General features: G+C 33.8%; 1 pseudogene; it reads left to right on the top strand.

Moving 5' to 3' along the window:
• Positions 1 to 10,064: 10,064 nt before the first annotated feature.
• On the top strand, positions 10,065 to 11,082 carry LOC129525922 (histone-lysine N-methyltransferase SETMAR-like; annotated as a pseudogene).
• The last annotated feature ends 1,906 nt before the right edge of the window (positions 11,083 to 12,988 follow it).

Below are 12,988 nucleotides of genomic sequence, written 5' to 3'. Positions count from 1 at the left end.
ACATACCATCAGAGGAACACAATTTTCCAGGAACTGATCTAAAAGAAATAGAGATCTGTAAATTGCTGGGCAAAGAATTTAAAATAAATGTCTTAAGGAAGCTCAGTGAGTTCAAAGAGAACATAGATAACTCTGAAATAAGGAAAACACACAAACTAGCAGCTCAATGGAGATAAATAATAAAAAAGAACTTCTGGAGCTAAATAGTACAATGAATAAAATGAAAAATGCAATAGAGAGCATCAATAGCAGGCTTAATCAAGTAGACCAAAAATCTGTGAACTGTAAGACAGATCATCTGAAATTATCTACTCATTCTAAGTGAAGTAGCTCAGGAATGAAAAACCAAACATCACTTGTTCTCACTCATAAGTGGGAGCTAAGCTATGAGGAAATTCTTCAAGCTGAAATGAAAAGAGACTAATTAGTAACATGAAAATATATGAACATATAAAACTCACTAGTAAAGGAAAGCATATAGTTGAATTTAGAATACTCTAATACTCCAATGGTGGTGTGTAAATCATTTAACTCTAGTATAATGGTTAAAAGACAAAAATATTTTAAAATAACTAAATGTAAAAAATTTGCTAATGAATATACAATATAAAAATATATTATAACATCAAAACAAATTGTCATGAGAGTAAAAGGGTAGAGGTTTTTCTAAGCAATTGCAATTAGGTTGTTGTCAGCTTAAAATAGACTATTATAACTACAAGATGTTTTATGTATGCCTCATGGTAACTACCAAGCAAAAACCTGTAGTAGACTCACAAAAGATAAAGAGAAAAAAAACAAAGCATACCACTACAGAAGACTATCAAATCTCAAAGAAAGACATCAAGAAAGAAAAACTATAAAACAGTTAGAAAACAATGAGTTGACAATAGTAAGTTTTTATATAGCAATCATTAGTTTACATGTAAATGGATTAAATTCTTCAATAAATACTTGGTTAAATGGCTAAATAGATGTTTTAAAGGGCCCAACTATTTGCTGCCTGTGAAATACTCACTTCAGTTTTCAGGAAACATATAGGCTGAAAATGAAGGGATGAAAAATATATTCCATGCAAAGGAAAACTAAAATAGGGCAGGGATGGGTAGCTATACTTTTATCACACAAAATAGACTTTACCTCAAAAATGCAACGAGAGAACAAATATAATTATGTTACAATAAGGGGGTCATATAACAACTGTAAATATATATGTATCCAACATTAGAGCATCTAAGTATATTAAGCACATATTAACCCAACTAAAAAAGAAATAATCAGCAATGTAACAACTTTAAGGAATTTTAACACCCCACTTTCAGCAGTAGATAGATAATTCAGACAGAAAATCAATAAGAAAACACTGGAATTGACATCTTAGGCCAAATGGATCTAACAGACATGTACAGAGCACTCCATCCAACAATAATAGAATACAAATTCTTCTCACGTGCACACAGAATATTCTCTAGGATGGATTATATGTTAGGTCACAAAACATGTCTTAATAAGTTTAAGAAGACTGAAATCATACCAACTATCTTTTCCAGCCACAATGGTGTAAAATTAGAAATGAATAACAGGAGGAATCTTGAAAAAGTCACAAATATGTGGAAACTAAAGAACATACTCCTGAACAATTAATGTATCAAAGAAGACATCAAAGGAGAATTTTTTTTAAATCTTGAGACCAGTGAAAATGGAAACACAGCCTCTCAAAACTTATGGGATGCAGCAAAAGCAGTACAGGGGGAATTTGGTAACAATAAATACCTACATTAAGAAAAATGAAAGATCTCAAATAAAAAAGCCCTAATGTTACACCTCAAGAAACTAGAAAAAGAACAAGCTAAGCCCACAATTAGCAGAAAAGAGAAAATAACAATGCTCAGAGAAGAAATACATAAAATAGAGACAGGAGAAACAAAAGACCAATAAAATGAAGAGCTGATTTCTTGAAAAGATAAACAAAATTTAAAATCCTTAGCTATACTAAGAAAAAAGAGAGAAGACTCAAAATTGAAAAAGACGACATTATAACTGATGTGACAGAAATACAAAGGATCGTAACAGATTACTATGAAAAATTATATGCCAATAAATTGGATAACCCCCAAAAGAAGGATAAATTCCTAGAAATACAAAACCTACCAAAATTGAATCATGAAGAAATAGAAAATCTGAGGAGGCCTAAAACTAGTCAGGAGATTGAATCAGTAATCAAAAGTCTCCCAACAACGGAAAGTCACTACCAGATGGCTTCACAAGGGAATTCTGCCAAACATTTAAAGAAAAATTAATACTAATTATTCTCAACTGCTTCCAAAAAATTGAAGAGAATGGAACACTTCCAAACTCATTTTATGAGGCCAGAATTTCCGTGATACCGAAGCCAGACAAGAAAACTACAAGAAAAGAAAATACCAGCCAATATTCCTGCTGAATATAGATATAAAATTCTCTACAAAATACTAGCAAACCAGATCCAACAGTGATTTATCCCAGGGATGATTCAACATATGCAAATCAATGAATGTGAAAAACCATATTAACAGAATGAGGGGTGAAAATCCTATGATAATTTCAATAGATACAAAATGTTTGCAAAATATTCAACATATTTTATAATAAAAATTCTCAACAAATTTGATATTTAGAAGGAATGCCCTTCAACATAATAAATGTCATATATGGCCAGCCCATGGCTAACAATGTATTCATCATGAAAAGTTGGAAAGCACTTCCTTTGAAGTCAGGAAGAAGACAAGGGTGACCACTCTCATCACTCTATTCAACATACTACTGAAAGTCTTAGCCAGAATAATTAGACTAAAAAAAGAAATTTAAAAAACAGTCAAATTGGAAATGAAGCAGTATAATTTACAGATGACATGAACTTATATGCAGAAAACTCTAAAAGCTGCACCAAAAAAAAACCTGTTAAAACAAATTAAAAAGTTCATAAAGTTGCAGGATATAAAATCAACATACAAAAATCAGTTGTGGCCAATGCCCTAACAACAACCTAAAAGAGAAATGATGAAAGCAACCCAATTTTGGTAACATTAAAAAAAAATACTCAGGAATAAATTTAACTAAGAACCAAAAGATTTGTACAATGAAAACTATAAGACATTGATGAAAGAAACTGAAAACATACATTTGCAGCAACACAGATGGAACTGGAGATTAATATGTTAGCTACAATAAGCCAGGCACAGAAAGAGAAATATAGTACGTTCTCATTCATATGTGGAAACTAAAAAAGTTGATCTCATGTAGAGAGAGAATAGAATAATGGTAGTGAGAGGCTGGGAACCAGGTAGGAGTTGCCAGGGGAGAATTAAGAGAGGTTAGTTAACGACCACAAAAATACAGTTAGATAGAATGAGTTCTAGTGTTCAATAGCACAATAGAGTGACTATAGTTAACTATAATTTATTGTGTATTTCAAAATAACTAAAAGATAAGATTTTAAATATTCCCAACACAGAGAAATGGCAAATATTTGAGGTGATAGATTATCCTAATCACATTTGAATATTACATATTGTGTGCATGTATCAAAATGTCACATGTACCCCATAAATATGACAATTATTATGTATCAATTTTTAAAAGCAAGAAGAATTGAAGATATATATAAATAAAAAGTCACCCTGTGTTCATAGATTGGAGGAATAAATACTGTTGAAATGACATACTACCCAAAGCAAACTACAGATTCAATGTAATCCTGATTAAAACGCCAATGGCATTTTTTACAGAAATGGAAAAAAATCCTAAAATGCATATGGAACCACAATAAGACCCTAAATAGCCAATGCAATCTTGAGAAACAAGAACAAAGCTGGAGACATCACACGTCTTGATTTCAAAATATATTACAAAGCTACAGTAATCAAAACAGTATGGCACTGGCATAAAAACAGACACAAAGACCAATGAAACAGAAGACAGAACCCAGAAATAAACCCATACATATATAGTCAACTGATCTTCAACAAAGGTGTCAGTATCACATAATGAGGAAAGAATAGTCATTTCAACAAATGGTGTTGGAAAAACTGGATATTCACAAACAAAAAGAATGACATTGGACTCCTATTATACATAATACACAAAAATAAACTCAAACTTATTAAAAACTAAATGTCATATCTGAACCTATAAAAATTTTCAAAGAAACGATAGGGGAAAATCTTATTGACATTGATCTTGGCAATGATTACTTAGATTTAACACCAAAAGCACAGGCAACTAAACCAAAAATAAACAAATGGGACCACATGAAACTAAAAAGCTTCTGCACACGAAAAAGGAAACAACAAAATGGAAAGGCAAACTACAGAATAGGAGAAAATATTTGCAAACCATATATATGATAAGGGGTTAATATCTAAAGTATATAAGGAACTCATACAGCTCAGTATCATTTAAAAAACACAATCCAAGGACTTGAATACACATTTTGCCAAAGAAGACATACACATGGCCAATAGGTACATGAAAATGTGGTGAACATTACTAATCATCAGAAAATGCAAATTAAAACCTCCATGATATATCACCTCACATCCGTTAGGGTGGCTATTATCAAAATGATAAGATCGGTATTGATAAGGATGTAGGGAAAAGGGAACACTTGAGCACTGTTAGTGGAAATGTAAATTGGTACAGCCATTACATAAAACAGTGTGGAGGTTCCTCAGAAAATTAAAAGCAGAACTACCACACCATCCAGCGATACCAATTCTGAGTATATGTCCAAAGGAAACAAAAATCAGTTCTCAAGGAGAACATATCTGTACTCCCATGTTCTTTACGATATTATTCACAATGATCAAGCTATGGAAACAACCTGTCTATTGATGAATAAATGGATAAATAAAACATATACATGTATACTTATATACATTATATATGTATGTAAATACATTTCATATACATATAGAATGAAATATTATTCAGACATAAAAAAGAAGAAAATCTTACCATTCGTGACAACAATATGGGTGGACCTGGATGGCATGATGCTAAGTAAAATAATCCAGGCAGAGAAAGACAAATACTTTTGTGTGGAATCTAAAAAGAACAAGAAAAGTTCAAACTCATAGAAAGTGGAAGTAGAATGGTGGTTGCCAAGGGCTAGGGAGCAGGGGAGGTGGGGAGAAGTTGGCTGGATGGTACACACATGCAGTTATAAGATGAGTATGTTCTGAGTATCTAATGTACAATATAACTATAGCTAATAATACTGCATTGTATACTTGAAATTTGCTGAAAGTGTAGACTTTAAGTGTTCTCACATTTTAAAAAAGCAATTATGTGAGGTGATTGATGCATTAATTAACTTGAGTGTGATAATCATTTTGCAATGTATATCGAATCATCATGTTGTACAGTTTAAATATATAAAATTTTATTTGTCAGTTATACTTTAATAAAGCCAAAAAAAGAAAAAAGTAGGCAGATTATCCATGCCTAATTTAATCACATAAACCCTTTTAAAATCAGAGTTTTCTCAGGCTGGTGGTAGAAGAGAAATTCGGATAGAGCTGAAGAATGAGAAGTATTTGATGTGAGGGAGGTTCTCTGTTCCTTAGATGAAGAGGGCCATGGGTCAAGGATCTGAGTGGCCTCAAGACCTGCACATAGTCCCCAGCCAACAAGCAGCAATGAAATGAGTGAAATTCTTATAGCCATGAGGAATGAAATTCTTCCAACAACCTGAATGAACCTAAAAGTGAATTCTCCAAATAAAAATTGGACCCTCCTAATAAGAGCCCAGCCTGGTCAATACCTTGATTTTTGCTCGAGAGACTCTAAGCAAAACACCCCATCAAGCCCACCTGGACCAAGAGAACTATGAGAAAATAAATGGGCATTGTTAGAAGTCACTTAAGTTTGTGGCAGTATCTTACACAGCAATAGAAGACGAATACACTTCTTCTGTAAAGCATCTGTTCACACTTTTGCCCATCTTGTTTTAATTGGGCTATCTTTTTATTATTGAACTGTAACTTTTAAAATATATCTATATATTTAATTTTAATTTTTAATTTTTGTGAGTACACAGTAGGTGTATATCTTTATTGGGTACATGAGATGTTTTGATATGAGCATACAATGCATAATAATCACATCATGGAAAATCCATCCCCTTAAGCACTGATCCTTTGTATTGCAAACAAAACAACTATACTCTTAGTCATTTGTAAATATGCAATTAAATTATTATTGACTACAGTCATCCCACTGTGCTATCAAATACTAGGTCTTATTCATTCTTTCTATTACTTTTTAAAAATGTATTATGCATATGTTATTTGTCAGCTCTATGTATTGAGAACATTTGTTGCCCATTGGTGGCTTGCTCTTGGTGTTTTTAAGGAATATTTTAATTTTGATCAATTCAAATTAGCAATTTTTGCTTATTCAATAGCTTAATGCATTGACTTTCCTCTCTAAGAAATTTTTGTCCAGCCTAAGATCATAAATATATTCTCCTAAATTTATTTTTAGGAATTATATGGTCACAGCTTTTATGTTGGTTCTGTGTTATAGTTTTGGTTTACTTCTGTGTAAAATATAAGGTAGGCATTGAGGCTCATTTTCTCATTTTTTTTTGTGTGTGGACAAAATTAATTTTTGAAAAAGCAATCTGTTCCCCCATCAAATTACCTTGGTATATTTTTTGAAAATAACTTGACCGTACATGTAAATCTCCCCTTGAACTTTCTGTTCTGTATCGTTTATCCATGTCTATTCTTTTGCCTATGCCATTCTGCTTTATACTATAGATTTTTAGTAAATTTTGAAATAATGTAGAATAAGTTCTCCAAATTTATTCTTCATTTTCAAGATTACTTGAGTTATTCAATGCACCTTTCATTTCCGTATAAATTTTGAAATTAATTGGCTTGTCAATTTCTACAAAATTCCACTAATATTTTGATTATGATTGTGTTGGATCTGTAAATCACTTCAGGGAGATTTACATCTTAACAACCTTGAGTCTTCCAGTCCATGAATACAACATGTCACTCTATTTAGCTAGGTCTTCCTTTATCTCTCAGCTATGTTTCCAACTGTGTTCAGTGTATATATCCTGTATATAACATAGCTCACTAAATCTATCTCAAAATATTTTGTGATTTTGATAGTACTGTAAATGGTATTTTTAAATATCATTTTCTATTTGTTCATTATTAGTATGGAAATGTCTTTGTATCCTGCAACATTGCTAACTTCACTTTATAAATTCTAGTACTGTTGTAGATTCCTTAAGATTTTCTATGTTCATGATGGTATCATCTACAAATAAAGACAGATTTGCTTCTTTTCCATCAGTATTTTTTTCTTGTCTTGTTACACTAGGTATCACCTCCAGTATGATGTTGAATACGAATAATGAGAGTGGACATCATTGACTTGGTCTCAGTATGAGAGGAAAAAGGATTCAGTCTTTCACTATTAAATATTATATTGTGGTTAGGATTTTTATAGATTACTTTGTCATATCAGGGACATTTCCTGTTATTCATAGTTTGCTGAGTTTATTATGAATTGTTATTCAATTTTGTCAAAAAATTTTTTCTGCATATATTGTGATAATCTTAAGCTCTTTCCCCTTTATTCTGTTAATAGGCCAAAATGAATTGTTTGATTGTTGAGTATTAAACCAACCTTGAATTTCAAGGATAAGTTTTCCCTGGTCATGATATCATCTGTGTATTCCTGGATTCAATTTACTTATATCTTATTTATAATTTCTTCATCTATCTTCATGAAGAACATTTTTTCCTTTTCTTTTCTTTCTTTCTTTTTTTGTCGTTTAGGGGTTGTTTTTTGTTGTTTTATCAGCAGTGTCTTCATTCAGTTTTGATATTAGGATTCTGCTAGTCTCATAAATCTGGAGGTCTTCCTTCCTCGTCCGTTTTCTGAAAGAATTTTATTTAATTATTATTTCTTCCTTAAATTTTTGGTAGAATTAAAAGTTGAGATCATGAGAGCCTGGAATTTTCCTTGTAAAATGGCTATTAATTTCTTTACTAGACATGATGGTACTCAGATTTTCTATTTCTTCTTCTGTCAGTTTAGATAACCTGTGACTTTTAAAGAATTTGTACATTTTTTCTAATTTATTGAATGCCATGGCATAAAGTTGTTTACACTGTTTCCTTAGTATCCTTTTGATGTATATAGAATTTTTATTGATATCCCTTCTTTCATTCCTAATATTGCTAAGTTATAGTTTCAATCTTTTTTATTGATCAGTTTAGCTGAAGATTTATCCAGTTTATTTAGCTTTAAAAATACTTTTGGTTTCATTGACTTTATATTTACCAGTTTTCTTTGAAATTTTTTGTTTGGCTCATTGGTTATTTAGAAATGTTTGTTTTAATTGCTATATATTTGGAGATTATCAGTATATCCTTTTTAAACATTTATTTAGCTAAGGTTTATTTAGTTAAAGTTTATATGCAATAAAATATAACCTTTTTAGGGTAGCAGTTCTTTAAGTTTTGGCAGTTGTATACTGCCCTGTCACTACCACCATAATCAAGATATAGAATCTTTTCATCACCAGCCAATGTTGGGGAAGGAGGCTCAACAAGTCTCTCTAGCAGGAAGAAGAGCATGTGCCAAAGCACAGAAGCTGAAACAATCTTGCATGCTTAGAGAACTTTGAGTAGTTTAATGTGGCATAAATAAAGATAGAGTGAGCTATTAATAGAAAGATTGCTAGGAGATTGTGATGGGCATATATTTCAAGCTAAACAATGTGGAATATCTTCTCAGGTTTTCCAAGCAAGTGTGAAGTGTTATGATCAGTTCCCTGCTTTTAAAAGATTATTTTTCATTCATTGTGAAAGATGAATTGGTGGAGATAAGAATGGAGACAAGGATACAAAACAGAAAGCATGTTCAGTAGTCCAGGTGAGAGATGGTGGGTGCCTAAATCGTCACAGTCACAGCAGGACAGCGAACAAGATTATTATGGAAGTGTAACTGTACTAAATAGTTCCTTAATTGCCAAATGCTGCAGCCTCTTTTGGCCTGGCTTCTCTCTACCACTTTGATAATCTTGGTTAACTCTTCCTTTTTAAAAGTTTTGCTTCCTTCAGTTTGAACACATCAAATTTTTCTTCCCTTGTCATAGTTTACCTGTTTTCATTTGCTTTCAGTGACTCCTCTTTCAATACTTATTCCTAAATATTGGTTCCATTCTAGACTCTATTTTTTTTTTTTTTTTGAGACAGGGTCTCACTCTGTCACCCAGACTGGAGTACAGACGCACGATCTTGGCTCACTGCAATCTCTGCCTCCCAGACTCAAGCGATTCTCCTGTCTCAGCCTCCCGAGTAGCTGGGATTACAGGTGCACACCACCATGTCTGACTAACTTTTGTATTTTTAGAAGAGATAGTGTTTCACCATGTTGGCCAGGCTGGTCTCAAGCTCCTGACCTCAAATGATCCACCCATCTTGGCCTCCCAAAGTGTTGGGATTACAGGTGTAAGCCACCGCATTCTCTTTCAAAAGAAAATCACCTTATATACTTTCCAGAAGAGAACTTATTCACCCCCATGGCTTTAGCTAATATGGTTAAATGGTTAAAAGTATAGACTTTCCTGAAAATTTTGTCACTACCTGCTCTCAAAGGCTCAATTTCTCCAGCTGAAAATGGGTATGATAATATTGTCTCCCTAAGAGGATTGTTGAGATGACATAATGAACTATGTACCACATAAAATGTTTGCCATACAGAAGGTATTCAACAAATAATATTCCCTTAGTTATTCTTCTCTTAAGATCGACTTCTATAAATGGAAGTCCTATAGGCACTTTGGTAAATACTATAATATTATCTGTCCAGCATCTTTTTCCTAGTATTTTTTCCCTCTCTCGAGCTATTAGGTTGGTGCAAACATAATTGCAGCTTTTGCATTGTTGGAATTTGCCATCTGATATTGGAATACATTCTTAAATAAATGTGGTTATGTTATACATCATTTTTTCTCATGATTTATTACTTACTGTTTATTTTATGTTTAGACTATGGAAATTATGTTTGGCAAAAAGCAAATTCGAGCAGTTTTCTTATTTGAGTTCAAAATGGGCCATAAAGCAGCAGAGACAACTCGCAACATTAACAACGCATTTGGTGCAAGAACTTCTAATGAACGTACAGTGCAGTGGTGGTTCAAGAAGTTTTGCAAAGGAGACAAAAGCCTGGAACATGAAGAGCATAGTGGTCAGCCATTGGAAGTTGACAATGAAAAATTGAGAGCAATCATTAAAGCTGATCCTCTCACAACTACAAGAGAAGTTGCTGAAGAAATCAAAGTCGGCCATTCTATGATGGTCTGGCATTTGAAGCAAATTGGAAAGGTGAAAAAGCTCAATACATGGATGCCTAATGAGCTGAGTAAAAATAAAAAAAATTGTCGTTTTGAAGTGTCTTCTCTTATTTTACACAACAACGAGCCATTTCTCAATCAGATTGTGACGTGCAATGAAAAGTGGATTTTATATGACAACCAGCGATGACCAGCTCAGTGGTTGGACTGAGAAGAAGCTCCAAAGCAATTTCTAAAGCCAAACTTGCACCAAAAAAGTCATTGTCATTGTTTGGTGGTCTGCTGCTGGTCTGATCCCCTACAGCTTTCTGAATCCCAGTGAAACCATTACATCTGATAAGTATGCTCAGCAAATCAGTGAGATGCACCAGAAATGGCAACACCTGCAGCTGGCGTTGGTCAACAGAAAGGGCCTAATTCTTCAGGGCAATGCCCGACCACACGTCCCACAACCAACACTTCAAAAGTTGAACAAATGGGGCTATGAAGTTTTGCCTCATCCGCTATATTCACCTGACCTTTCACCAACCAACTAACACTTCTTCAAGCATCTCAACTTTTCACAGAGAAAACGCTTCTACAACCAGCAGGAGGCAGAAAACGCTTTCCAAGAGTTTGTTGAATCCTGAAACATGGATTTTTATGCTACAGGAATAAACAAACTTATTTCTCGTTGGCAAAAATGTGTTGATTGCAATTGTTCCAATTCTGATTAATAAAGATGTGTTTGAGCCTAATTATGATTTAAAATTCACAGTCCAAAATGGCATTGCTTTTGCACCAACCTAATAAATGGTTTCTGTAGGAGCTGCAATGTTAGTCTGTTACCCCAGACACCTAAATACAGCTCATTTGACATGTAATGGGTGCACAGCCAAAGTTAGACCGTCAGGGTCTTTCCTTAATATTGTGAAATTGGAACTGAAAAGAAAATAGAGAAGATAAAGAGAGCTCAGTTTCTCCCTAGGTGACTGAACCTGATAGAGAGAAATAGAAAGAGAATAAAGGAGATCTGCAGAGAGCCAAGAGAGTCTAGATGGCACTGGTGTCCCGTAATCTAGGCCAGCAGCTTATGTCTTCCCTTCAGCTGTGCCAAGATCCCTGTGGATTCCTCATTTTGCTTCAGCTCACCAAAGAGGAACTCTGTGTTAGGAGAAAAATGTCCTAATATAGTACCTTAAATTCTCTAGTCTATGATTGAGCTTATTATTCCTACCACTCCAAACTACTCTAATTTCCTATCTCTGTCCATGCTGCCACTAGCCCTGTAATAGTCATACAATTGTGGTAGTCATACAATTTAGACACCTCAAAATCAGTTTTGCAGCACCCACATCCAATTGAACATAAATGCCTCTGAGATTTACCTATCACTTCTCTTTTCCTTCTCCATCCCTGATGCTGCTGCCTTAATTCATGCTCTTATTTCTTGATGAGACTATTTTACACCTCAAACTGGCATTTCCATGGCTGAACTGTCCTCCTTTGCCTTTCTTCCACAAGATCCAGAATCATCGTCATATACACAAATCTCATCATAACACTCTGCCCCAATCCTTCAAAGTGTGGTCCACCAAAGACCTTCATCAGAAGCACCAGAATCTGCCTATATGTTTGTCCAAAAATGCCAATTCCTTGGCCCAATGCTGCCTAGATCTACTGATCAGGAGAAGGAGCTCTCCTACCAAATATCAATATGTTTTACAAGAATCCTAGGTGATTTTTAGCACTATTAAATTTGAAGAAAGATTGATCTACTCAATAAAAGCTCAATGCTTTAGTTTTCACTATAATTTTTCAGTCATATTTTTAAGATCATCCAGCTACCTTATGTTCTAGGCACACTTCATGCCTACTGTCCATGAATTATATTTTTATGTCACCTAAATCTTTGTTCATGCATTTGCTCCACTTCTCTGAAATGCTTTTCAATTCCTTGTCCAGCTATTGAATCCAGTTTGTTAATTATATTCTTTATGCTCCCGTGATTGCTGGTAGTTATGTCTTTTATTGAACTGGACATTATATCATATTTATTTATGTGTCTTTTTTCGCATGAAGTTTTAAACTTTTTAAAAGCTGGAACCACATCGTCTTCAACCCTGTAACTTCAATATCAATTACATTATCTGGAAAACAACAGACAATCAATGAATATGTGATGAGTGAAATCTGAGTTATCTCCACAATTGTCTTTTTTTACACTTTATTTTTCTGTGGTGTTGTTATAGGCCAAGTGATGCAGAAAGGAATAGAATGCAGAAGTATGTCCCTGTGGTATAGCAAAGAACTACCTTGCTTGGCTCTATCAAGCCCTCCCTGGGCTTAATGACAATAAGCCTTGAAAACTAAGACTCCTCCAAACTGGAGGGTTGGTTCCTCATTCCAAGTAGGCTATATTCATCACCAGATTTCAGATGCATTTCTGTAAACAATCAAGAGGCATTAGGAAGCAATAGCATCCACTTGCCTGCTAGTATTCTTATCTAGAGCTTATCTATGACACTGTCTTTTCATTGCTTTGTTAATAAATCTTAGTGGTATTAACTTCATGAGCACTGGTTTCTTTGAATTGGCCCAGCCAACTCCAGATACACTGTTTATTTCTTTGTGCAAATTAAA

Source organism: Gorilla gorilla, chromosome 10 (genome assembly GCF_029281585.2).
Source record: "Gorilla gorilla gorilla isolate KB3781 chromosome 10, NHGRI_mGorGor1-v2.1_pri, whole genome shotgun sequence".
In the NCBI taxonomy this organism is placed as follows: Eukaryota; Metazoa; Chordata; class Mammalia; order Primates; family Hominidae; genus Gorilla; species Gorilla gorilla.
This window is presented reverse-complemented; position numbering and strand designations above follow the sequence as displayed.